Raw genomic sequence first — 13,318 nt, forward strand, 5'->3', positions numbered from 1 at the left:
ATACACTTATATAGGTTTGCCTACCGCAGCGCCGTATTCTGCCTGTCAGCATAAATCTGTTTTTGAATACGCATACCTATACCAGTTCCTTTGGCGCTTCAGTGTATATTCGTAGTACGTTCCTCAGACAGTGTCCACATATACCCTTGGATGTATCTCCAAAATCATATCAATGTTCGACACATTGTTCGGTAGACATGACTTCATAAACATTGAGCTGCCAGGAAACGAAACTGAAGGGCGAAATTAGCTGGAGAAACAAGCAAAATACGTGTACAATTTGCGTAATGTATGTTACATACATGTGACAGCTGTGCGTGCTCGAGCACAGCCAAGAATAAAAAACTCCTCCAACTCCCGAATCGATTTCAACCAAATTTGATACACTTACGACGGGGGGGGGGGGGGGGGGGGGAGAAACCTTCTATTGGCGTAGGAATGATAACGTGCAAGAAGAAGGGGGCAGGGATGGACAAAGAGACAAGGGGAAGAAGGAGGTGCTTTACATCTACATCTACATACATACTACGCAAACACCGTGCAATACAAGGTGGAGGTACCCCGTACCATTACTAGTAATTTCCTTTTCCATTATAAAATAGAGCTAGGAAAAAGCGACTCTCTATATGCCTCCGCATGACTCCTGGTTTCTCGTATCTTATCTTTGTAGTCCTGACCAGAAGTGCTTTTTACGGCAGTAGAAATGTTCAACAGTCAGCTAAATACCGGTTCACTAAATTTTCTCAATAGTGTTCCTGTAAAAGAACTTGGCCTTCCCTCCAGGGATTTCCATTTGAGTTCCTGAAGTATCTCTCTAATACTTGCGCATTGCTCGGACCTATCGGTAACAAATCTAGCGCCGCGCCTCTGAATGCTTCGATGTTTTTCTTTAATCCGACCTGGTTCGGGTCCTAAACACTCGAGAAATAAGAACAGTCTGCACTAGTGTCCTATGTACGGTCGCCTTTACAGATGAACCACACTTCCCTAAAATTATCCCAATAAACCGAAGTCGACCGTTAGACTTCCCTACCACAATCCTCACATGCCAGGTTCCATTTAATATTGCTTTGCATCGTTACGCCCAGATATTTAAACGAAGTGACTGTGTCGAGCAGGTCACTACTAAAGCTGTATCCGAACATTACAGGTTTGTTTTTCCTAGTCACCCGCATAACTTACATTTTCCTGCATTCGAAGCTAGCTGCCATTCATCACACCAACTACAAATTTTGCCAAAGTCATCCTGTATCTTCCTACAACCACACAACCTCGACGTCTTCCCAGTACACTGAAGCAGCATCACCGAACAATCTAGGATTGCTGCCTACACTGTCCGGCTGATTATTTTAGTGTATAGAAAATAATAGTGGTCCTATCACACACCCCTGGGGCACCCCATCGTTAACAGTCTGTAGTGAGGCACAGTGTCAAATGCTTTTCGGAAAACTAGAGTTATGGAATCTGCCTGCTACCCTTCATCCATAGTTCACAACATATCATGTGATAAAAGGGCGAGAGTTTCGCACGAGCGATGATTTCTAAAACCGTCCTGATTCGTGGACATAAGTTCCTCGATCTTAAGGAAATTTATTACATTCGAACTGAGTATATGTTCAAGAATTCTGCAGCAAACCTATGTTAATGATATTGGTCTGCTCTTGTACCCCTCTTACATACAGGCGTCACCTGCGCTGTTTCCTTTTCGCTTGGGCTTTGCACTGGGTAAGTAATTCGCGGTAAATGCAAGCTAAATAAGAGGCCAGTGCCGTAGAGTACTCTTTGTGAAACCGAACTGGGATTCCATCCGGACCTGACGACTTATTTGTTTTCAACTCTTTCAGTTGTTCGCCAGGGATGATTACTACTATGTCGTCTGTACGGGAGTCTGCTCTATCGTCAAACGATGGGGTGCTCCTGCGTGAACTATTTCTTAAACTCAACATTTAAAACTTCAGCTTTCTTTTTGCTATCTTCTACTACCAAACCAGACTGGTCAACGAGCGACTGGATGGAAGCCTTAGACACGCTTTGCGATTTCACATAGGACCAGAATTTTATCGGGTTCTCGGCTAGATCTTGTGCTAGGGTATGACTGTGATAGTTGTATGCTTCGCACATAGATCTTTCTACAGGCGTACACATCTCTATCAACCCTTACATGTCGTCAACTGTGCGTTCTCTTTCGAACAGACAACAGCCTCTTCTTTGGTAGCATTTTCCGAATTTCATTGCTCTAAACCATTGTGGGTCTTTCCGTCCTTAATCCACTTACTAGACACATCATTCTTCAGACCTTGATTTAAAATCTATGTAAACTTTGCTCATAATACTTCTACGTACATCTTACTGGAATTACGTAATGTCACTTCATAGTCTCGGTGGGATGCTGACAACTGCTCATCTGCTCATTCTAGCAGAAACATTCTCCTAGATTTCTTGACTGATCTCTGAAGTTTCGTACCCATAGTCGATATGATGACATCATGACCACTAATCCCCATCTCTATACTGACGCCATCGATAATATCCGGACTGTTTGCAGCTACATCGTGTAAACTATTTCCATTCGTTGTGAGCTGCCGAAATAGCCGCTCAAGTCAGTTTTCGGAAAACGTGTTCAAAAGTACTTCGTAAGACTTCCTGTCCGTAACCCCATAATGAATCCATAGGCGTCTATCAATAGCAGTGCTACAAGCCCCCATCTGACAACGCAGGTCAAGAACCTGCAGCAAAGACTGTCAGAGAGTAGATGAAGTCTTTGGTTGATACCCTCCACTCGGGTCCAAACCAAAAGATCCCAAATCCCAATCAAGTATGGAAACAATGCCGCGCACACGAGGCCAGAAGCCATCAACTGAGGATGGCCTCAGAACCCATGCAACACGCGTCATTGGTGCCAACGTGACCCACAACTTGCAGATGACTGCACCCTGCACACTCGATAACTGCGGGCAAGGCTGCCTCCACATCTCAGATGAGGCTCCCCGGCAAACATATCGAGCTCACTTTGGTTTTTCTTTCCAACACTGAACACAGTCTTCGTACAGGGCTCCACAAGACGCCTAACGTTGAAGCTCCTGGTAACTAGCAAATCCCTGCTCACATGTGCCTGCTCAGATTCTGCTGAAGGAATGGCCATCTATTCTTTTACAGGGCGAATAGGCGAGGCCAGATGGTCAGCCCCCACATTGGCCCTCTGTCTCGTGCGACGTCAGCGCGTTACCATGTGCCACTCACCCTCGTGTAAGGGAGAACACACTGCATCGGGTAGACTAGGACATGCCTCGACAGCATAGCTTGAGGCACAGATGGACACAGATAGAGGGGGGGGGGGAAGTAGGTAGACAGAGACAGGTGGAGGGTATAATGGTCAGAAAGGGAAGAGAGGGAGACGGAAAGAGAGGAAAGAGAGCAGGAGATGGGCAGAAATAGGGGAAGGAGGAGATGGACAGAGAGAGGAGAGAGGAGGAGTTGGACAGAAAGGGGTTGGAGGGGGAGAGAATATGGGCTGGAGGAGATGGATTTAGAGGGGGATGAGATGGACATAGGAGGGAGAAAAGTATATGGGTAGAGAGAGGAGGAGTGGACAGAGAAAGGAAAGAGAAGGAGATGGACAGGGACAGGGGGGAGGAAGAGACACACAGAATGAGTAAGGAAGAAAATCTTGACAGAAACAGGGGGGGGGGTGAAAATGGAGAGAGGGAAGAGAAGGAGATAGGCAAAGAGAGGGGAGAGGAGAACATTGGCAAAGATGGGAGAGGAGATATGGACAAACCGAGAGAAGGAGATGTTCAGAGAGAGTGGAGAAGGAGATGGACAGAGAGAGGGAGGAGGAATAGATAGAGAGGAAGAGGGCAGAGGAGGAAGTGGACTTAAATGGAGGGGAGGACGAGATGGACAGAGATGGAAGGAGCGGATGGACAGAGAGAGTGGGGAAGAGGAGATAGGGAGGATTGAGAAGATGGACATGCAGGGAAGGAGCAGATGATAGAAAGATGGGGGAGGAGAAGATGACAGAGAAAGAGGCACGAGGAAGTGGACAGAGAGTGGGGGTCGCAGAAAGTGGACAGAGAGGGGGGAAGATGAGATAAACAGAGGGGGAGGGAGGAAGAGGAGAGGGGCAGAAAGAGGGTGGAATAGGATATGTACAGAGATGGGGGCAATGAAGAGGTGGATTAATAGAAGATTGGAATAAATATATACCTGTGCAGCACTTTGTACTCTTCTTGTTCTCAATAAAGTTACATCTGGTATCGGTTTGTACAAAAGCTGAATGCCTGCCGGAGCAGATGGATCTCGATGGACCGTAGAGGGTAGTGTCGCCACAGCGCTGCACTCGCCTAGTGAGTGCGCCACCATCTCGTCAGGTGAAAGGACCGACCAATGGTGTCCCACGCGGCCGGTATAAATACCGATGCACCTCGACTGCTCAGGCAGTCGTCTGCGTCGTCTGATAGCGTTCATTACTATCTCGACCGTACCACTGATTATTCGCTGACGACTTCGCTTTGGTGTTAGTTTTTCCTCTTTGGTCTCGATATGGGTTGTCGCTCATATTTGACTTGTTGACAGCGCTGAGTCGAAAGTACGTGGATTGCAGACTTGCAGGGACTCAGCCGAAAAAGTGATTTTACTTGCGCCAAGCTGACTCCTTGATTTTTGATGTGGTGGTTCAACTGGCGCCTGAACCGGAGGTTCGCACGGCGGCGTTGAAACTGGATAACCTGTCTTTAGAGGACATCTTGCACATCACTCATTCATTCGAAATTGCACAGGCAGCCAACGACTGACTCGTGCGAGACAGCAGGTGGCGGCAATTCATACGCCACCACGAGAGCCACACCCGTGTCGTAAACTTAGGACGACCGACAAGTTGCAGCAACATCGTGATTCTACTTTGTCCGTGTCTGTATGATTTCTGAGACTCCAGTCGCCCTCGACGATGGCTACAGGGGCTGCTCTCCTCGTGCCCGCACTGTTTTGCCTGTCACTCCAGAACAGACTGTCCAGATCGCTGGGGGGTCCCGTACACACCGTGTCAAGAGGGCACCTCTGCTCAGTGTGTCGCAGTCACACGACCTGCCTCACACAGCTCCGCGACCACACCAGGACACGGTATACGCACTACAGACAGTAGTCACGCAGATTTTGTTTCTCACGCTTCGTACGTCTTACCGGGACACACATTTTCAGGTGGGCACTGGGACCACCTTTTCTTTGATCAATCAGAAGACATGTCTGACTGGACTCACCTAACTTGTCCCCACTCTCGCCCAATTTGGTGGCCTATGGAGACGGCCCTGTGGTCTAGGGATAGCGCCTTTGATTCATAATCAAAAACGTCTTCGGTCCCGGGTTCGATCCCCGCCACTGCCTAAATTTTGATAAATAATCAGCATTGGCGGCCGAAGACTTCCGGCATAAGAAGTCAGCCTCATTCTGCCAACGGCCTTGTCAAAGAGGGCGGAGGAGCGGATAGAGGTTCAGGGCACTCTCTTGTCCTAGGGGTGGGAAATTGCCCCTAAAGGCGGAAGAATCAGCAATGATCAACGACATGAGGATGCAGAAGGCAATGGAAACCACTGCATTAAAGACACGTAACGTGTATCCACAGGACATGTGGCCTGTAATTGAAGAAGTGTCATGATGATCTCTCCATTGGCAAAAGATTCCGGAATAGTCCCCCATTCGGATCTCCGGGAGGGGACTGCCAAGGGGGAGGTTACCGTGAGAAAAAGATTGAATAATCAACGAAAGGATAACGTTCTACGAGTCGGGGCGTGGAATGTCAGAAGCTTGAACGTGGTAGGGAAACTAGAAAATCTGAAAAGGGAAATGCAAAGGTCAATCTAGATATAGTAGGGGTCAGTGAAGTGAAGTGGAAGGAAGACAAGGATTTCTGGTCAGATGAGTATCGGGGAATATCAACAGCAGCAGAAAATAGTATAACAGGTGTAGGATTCGTTATGAATAGGAAGGTAGGGCAGAGGGTGTGTTACAGTGAACAGTTCAGTTCAAATGGCTCTGAGCACTATGGGACTTAACATCTATGGTCATCAGTCCCCTAGAACTTAGAACTACTTAAACCTAACTAACCTAAGGACAGCACACAACACCCAGCCATCACGACGCAGAGAAAATCCCTGACCCCGCCGGGAATCGAACCCGGGAATCCGGACGTGGGAAGCGAGAACGCTACCGCACGACCACGAGATGCAGGCGAACAGTTCAGTGACCGGGTTGTTCTAATCAGAATCGACAGCAGACCAACACCGACAACGATAGTTCAGGTATACATGCCGACGTCGCAAGCTGAAGATGAACAGATAGAGAAAGTGTATGAGGATATTGAAAGGGTAATGCAGTATGTAAAGGGGGACGAAAATCTAATAGTCATGGGCGACTGGAATGCAGTTGTAGGGGAAGGAGTAGAAGAAAAGGTTACAGGAGAATATGGGCTTGGGACAAAAAATGAAAGAGGAGAAAGACTAATTGAGTTCTGTAACAAGTTTCAGCTAGTAATAGCGAATACCCTGTTCAAGAATCACAAGAGGAGGAGGTATACTTGGAAAAGGCCGGGAGATACGGGAAGATTTCAATTAGATTACATCATGGTCAGACAGAGATTCCGAAATCAGATACTGGATTGTAAGGGGAACCCAGGAGCAGATATAGACTCAGATCACAATATAGTAGTGATGAAGAGTGGGCTGAAGTTCAAGACATTAGTCGGGAAGAATCAATACGCAAAGAAGTGGGATACGGAAGTACTAAGGAATGGCGAGATACGTTTGAAGTTCTCTAAAGCTATAGATACAGCAATAAGGAATAGCGCAGTAGGCAGTACAGTTGAAGAGGAATGGACATCTCTAAAAATGGCCATCACAGAAGTTGGGAAGGAAAACATAGGTACAAAGTAGGTAGCTACGAAGAAACCATGGGTAACAGAAGAAATACTTCAGTTGATTGATGAAAGGAGGAAGTACAAACATGTTCCGGGAAAATCAGGAATACAGAAATACATGTCGCTGAGGAATGAAATAAATAGGAAGTGCAGGGAAGCTAAGACGAAATGGCTGCAGGAAAAATGTGAAGACATCGAAAAAGATATGATTGTCGGAAGGACAGACTCTAGATACAGGAAAGTCAAAATAACCTTTGGTAACATTAAAAGCAACGGTGGTAATATTAAGAGTGCAACGGGAATTCCACTGTTAAATGCAGAGGAGAGAGCAGATAGGTGGAAAGAATACATTGAAAGCCTCTATGAGCGTGAAGATTTGTCTGATGTGATGAATAAGAAACAGGAGTCGATTTAGAAGAGATAGGGGATCCAGTATTAGAATCGGAATTTAAAAGAGCTTTGGAGGACTTACGGTCAAATAAGGCAGAAGGGATAGATAACATTCCATCAGAATTTCTAAAATCATTGGGGGAAGTGGCAACAGAACGACTATTCACGTTGGTGTGTAGAACATATGAGTCTGGCGACATACCATCTGACTTTCGGAAAAGCATCATCCACACAATTCCGAAGACGGCAAGAGCTGACAAGTGCGAGAATTATCGCACAATGAGCTTAACAGCTCATGCATCGAAGCTGCTTAAAAGAATAATATACAGAAGAATGGAAACGAAAATTGAGAATGCGCTAGGTGACGATCAGTTTGGCTTTAGGAAAAGTAAAGGGACGAGAGAGGCAATTCTGACGTTACGGCTAATAATGGAAGCAAGGCTAAAGAAAAATCAAGACACTTTCATAGGATTTGTCGACCTGGAAAAAGCGTTCGACAATATAAAATGGTGCAAGCTGTTCGAGATTCTGAAAAAAGTAGGGGTAAGCTATAGGGAGAGACGGGTCATATACAATATGTACAACAACCAAGAGGGAATAATAAGAGTGGACGATCAAGAACGAAGTGCTCGTATTAAGAAGGGTGTAGGACAAGGCTGTAGCCTTTCGCCCCTACTCTTCAATCTGTACATCGAGGAAGCAACGATGGAAATAAAAGAAAGGTTCAGGAGTGGAATTAAAATACAAGGTGAAAGGATATCAATGATACGATTCGCTGATGACATTGCTATCCTGAGTGAAAGTGAAGAAGAATTAAATGATCTGCTGAACGGAATGAACAGTCTAATGAGTACACAGTATGGTTTGAGAGTAAATCGGAGAAAGACGAACGTAATGAGAAGTAGTAGAAATGAGAACAGCGAGAAACTTAACATCAGGATTGATGGTCACGAAGTCAATGAAGTTAAGGAATTCTGCTACCTAGGCAGTAAAATAATCAATGACGGACGGAGCAAGGAGGACATCAAAAGCAGACTCGCTATGGCAAAAAAGGCATTTCTGGCCAAGAGAAGTCTACTAATATCAAATACCGGCCTTAATTTGAGGAAGAAGTTTCTGAGGATGTACGTCTGGAGTACAGCATTGTATGGTAGTGAAACATGGACTGTGGAAAAACCGGAGCAGAAGAGAATCGAAGCATTTGAGATGTGGTGCTATAGACGAATGTTGAAAATTAGGTGGACTGATAAGGTAAGGAATGAGGAGGTTCTACGCAGAATCGGAGAGGAAAGGAATATGTGGAAAACACTGATAAGGAGAAGGGACAGGATGATAGGACATCTGCTAAGACATGAGGGAATGACTTCCATGGTACTAGAGGGAGCTGTAGAGGGCAAAAACTGTAGAGGAAGACAGAGATTGTAATACGTCAAGCAAATAATTGAGGACGTAGGTTGTAAGTGCTACTCTGAGATGAAGAGGTTGGCACAGGAAAGGAATTCGTGACGGGCCGCATCAAACCAGTCAGTAGACTGATGACCAAAAAAACGACCATCCGTCGGCTACCAACGTTATTGGCATCGACACCTTCATGGCGTTTGAATTTTCTATCTCGGATGAAGTCAAGATGGTTTTCACTGCGGTCCCTCTCCAGGAACAGGACACCTCTGCATGGCGTTGTTGCCTCTCTTCCAACCAGATTTGGGCGCATATCACCCTTCGGCCAGATGCCACGCCTCGTTTTCACCGCGCCAGACTGATTGCGGTAGCCTTAGGGGCTGCCATAAAGCAGGAAGATAGTCTGCAGGCAGCTAGGGTTATCGAACCTGTCAACTGTAGTGCATAGGCCACGCCCCTGGTCATCATAAGAAAGCCAAATCTCTTCGCTTGTGTGGGGATTTCAAGGCAACCATCAGCCCTCAATCCCATGTAGAAAGCTATCCTTCTCTCTGGCAAGAAGATCTCCTCACCAAACTGGTTTTTTCCAAAATTGACGTCGCTGACGTGTACTGCCAAATACCCTTAGATGAGACATCTCAGAAAATTGTCGTCCTTAACACGCCATTTGGGTTATATAAGTATAAGCGGCTACCTTTTGGTATTTCCTCAGCCCCTGCAATGTTCCAGCGATTTCTGGAGCAGTTGATACAGAAAATTGTCGTCCTTAACACGCCATTTGGGTTATATAAGTATAAGCGGCTACCTTTTGGTATTTACTCAGCCCCTGCAATGTTCCAGCGATTTCTGGAGCAGTTGATACAGCATATTCCAGCTTGCATCAATTACTTGAGTGACCTTATTGTCACAGGATCGTCCCACCAGGAGCATTTGGAAAACCTCCAGGACGTGGGTCTGCGTTTTCGTTTAGAGAAGTGCCGATTGTTTCAGCCCAGTGCGGAGTACTTGGGGCACTGGCTCTATAAAGAGGGAAACTGGCCTATAAATCGGAACACCGCCGCCATCACTTCTTTACCATGCTCGATGACCTTACCTGACTTACAAGTGTTTCTGGGAAAGCTCAATTATTATGCTAAATTCTTACCCCAGGTGGCTCACCTCACACAACCTCTCAATTAGTTGCATAAAAAGTGGTGCCTTACACCTGGACCTCTGCCTGTGACCATGGTTATGTAGAACTGAAAACCATGCTGATATCCAAACTCTGCCTCAAGCCCTTTTCTCCCGATCGCCTCCTGGTTGTGGCAGCTGATGTGTCTGCCTACATTATTGCTGGAGCGGGTTTGGCACACAGGAATTGGAATGGTTCCAGACAGTCTATAGCATATGCATCCAAAACCCTGATCCAGACGTAGTGCAGCTATTCCCAGATCGAAAAGGAAGGCCTAGCAATGGTGTTTGCAGCCAAGAAATTTCGTGTCTACCTTTTGGGATGTAGTTCTCTCTAATTATGGATCACTAGCCATGTGGTGGCATTATTCAGGCCACGTTCGTGTGGTGTCACCGCTAGACACCACACTTGCTAGGTGGTAACTTAAATCGGCCGCGGTCCTGTAGTACATGTCGGACCCGCGTGTCGCCACTGTGTAATCGCAATCCTAGCGCCACCACATGGCAGGTCACAAGACACGGACATGACCTCGCCCCAGTTGTACGGACGACATAGCTTGCGACCAGACCTACCAAGTCTTCCTCTCATTTGCCGAGAGACTAATAGAATAGCCTTCAGCTTATTCCATAGCTACTACCTAGCAAGGCGCCATTTGTATCAGTGCTTATAGCTTACTACTATTCAAGAGATGTATTCCAACAAGAGAATAAAGTTAAGTATCTTATTCCAGCTACGTACTTTTCTTCTTATTCATTAATAAGTCTCATGTTCCAGTACTTCGCGCCCGTCTGCGTTAGTTTAGCGTGCACTTTCAGCCACTTCGATCTACAAGGTGTTGGCCCAGCTGCCGACACATCAGTTCGAACCTCTCAGAACGAACAGTCCAACGCCTCCAGCACTGGGCGTTTTTCCTCAGTGCCTACAATTTTACTATGTGTCACATTCCACCAGCTCAGCGTTTTAATGCTGATGCATTGTCCATCTAGTGGCTGTCCTGGACAATCATTTCGACCAACAAGAGGTCCGCTGCTTCCACATTGATGCCGAATGACAAAGCACTTTGGACGGTTTTCCCTTATGGCCTCGGGTTTTGGGTACTGAGACAGATATACATTTAGTGGTTGTTCCAGCGGAACTGCATCATCAGGCTTCGATTTTGTTCTGGTGGGGTCATTGGGACATGTCCTGCATGAAGACATTGGCACGCCACCACGTGTACTGGCCTGGGATCAACAGCAACACCAAAAAGACGTTCTGTAGTTACAACATGTGCCTGGAACCAAGTGGCATTCCCTCAGTCATTTGGCCTATTCCTCATCTCCCTTGGTACCGCATCCGTCTCGATTTTGGAAGCCCGTTCTCGCGTTCTATGTGGTTTCTCATTGTGGATGCTTGTTCAAAGTACCCCTCTATTTTACACATTGTGTCCACCATGACCAAGGCCACACTTAATGCCTTAGCCCATGTTTTGGCCACTGAAGTGTAGCCTTGCACATTGGCCTCTGACAATGGCTCACAGTTCACAGCCTCTGCCTTCAAGGACTCTGTGCCGCCAATGGCATCAAACACATCTGTAGCCCTCTGGTCCACACTTCCTCCAGTGGTGAAGCTGCATGTGTAGTTCTGGACTTTTAAGCCTTTACTACATCTGCTGACACTACCGCCATCAGAACCTCGCAACGTTCACCGTGACACAGCAGAGTGGGCATGCTCCTACAGGAGTGCTGAGGCTTGGACGCCAGCAACGGTAGTATCCACCCATGGCAATGAGTTACATCAGTCCAAATGCAAAAGGGCACAAGTATCCCCTGCGCAGCCCCTTCTTCCACCACCTTCTGGTGCCAACATGACATAATGGCCAGAACCCCGACTGGCTACCGCAGATGTCCCGTTGGTGCCCTGACTCTCCCCTCTAGCTCCCTGTGGATCAGTGGTTCCCTCTGGCACGCCCATCTCCAGCACTGTCCCGAGGGACAGCACCATCTGGGGCGTTTCCGCCCTTTGCACCGGTTTCAATGAGAAGGGATCTGTTATCTGGTTGCATGGAAGCTGATGCCCGCCAGAGCAAACGAACCTCAATGGATGGTTGGATGATAGAGGGCGGTGTCGCCGCAGCGCTGCACACGCCTAGTGAGTACACCATCATCTCGTCACATGAATAAACCGACCATTAGTGTCCCTCGCGGCCGGCATGAATACCGACGCACCTCGACTGCTCAGTTAGCCATGTACTTCATCTGATAGCGTTCGTTACTATCTCCACTGTACTACCGAGTACTCCTCGACGACTTCGCTTTAGTATTGGTTTTTCTCTTAGGTCTTGATGTGGATTCTGGCTCGTACTTAACCTATTGACAGCGTTGAGTCGAAAGTTACTTGCACTTCGTATCTACATAGGCTGCTATTGACTTGTTCTTGTTGCATCAGGTCTGCCGTTCGGTAAGTCGCGTTGGTCGGCTCTGGCGTGGGTTTGAGTCCCGTCTGTAGGCGGTCTTCACGCCTTGCGTGGTCATCGGTTTTCTGCCGTTTTTCTGACGTGTGCATCGGTATCCAGCTCCTCTCCGATATAGCACTGCATAATATTTTAAGTTACTTAAGAAGCTGGTTCGTTTCCAATGGCAATTCTATCACTACTAACATAATAAGATCGCTGACAGTACACTTAATAACTGCACTATACTAATGCTGAACGAACAGTGGTTCTAAATTCCTGAATCTGCAGTTTTGGCAACAAAATTCCAAAACATGAGGGAACTTTTCAAGTACAATTTCTGCCACTAAACTGTCAGAAATGGCAATAAAAACTGAAATAAAGCAGGGAAAAGACAATAGCTTTCAGGCTTTCAGTGTAGAAATGTCAGAAACTAAATCTTAAGTGGAAAATATCGAAAATGGGATGAAATGGATGAATTTCAACACATTCAGTTATTCAACTGTTATGCGGTTATGTTGAGTTTCTGTGAACAGTTTAACATTTAAGACGATCTTACAAGAAAGAAAAAACGGAAGCAGGGCCAAGTGATTTTACAGAAAAAGGAGAAACAGCGTAAAATAATCTTAAAAATAAGTCATTTTTGGGAAAAAGTTCACAATGACGTTGTAGGCTACTGAAAGTTACTCAAGAAGCTGCTCCACTGAAAGCTGAAATAGCTAAAACACACTTGTTCAATGGTTCTCCAACTGAAGGTAGCAGAGTCAAAGCCTCTATCAAGAGGCCTCTTGATAGTGGAAGGCAAGGCCAGTAGGTAAGTTCCGACGGTGATGAAAAGTGCATGAACCCAAGCCATATACCATCCTATTGATCTGTCCATTAAATCACATTAAATTGATGCGAAGTGTACTACATCACTGGCTACGCAGATCACTTGCGTCGCAGCGCAGGAGGTGATAGTGACACTATCTACATCCACACAAACTCTATTACGAAAATGTACGTACGTATGCCCCACAGC

The sequence above is a fragment of the Schistocerca nitens genome, chromosome 1, assembly GCF_023898315.1.
Source record: "Schistocerca nitens isolate TAMUIC-IGC-003100 chromosome 1, iqSchNite1.1, whole genome shotgun sequence".
Lineage (NCBI taxonomy): Eukaryota > Metazoa > Arthropoda > Insecta > Orthoptera > Acrididae > Schistocerca > Schistocerca nitens.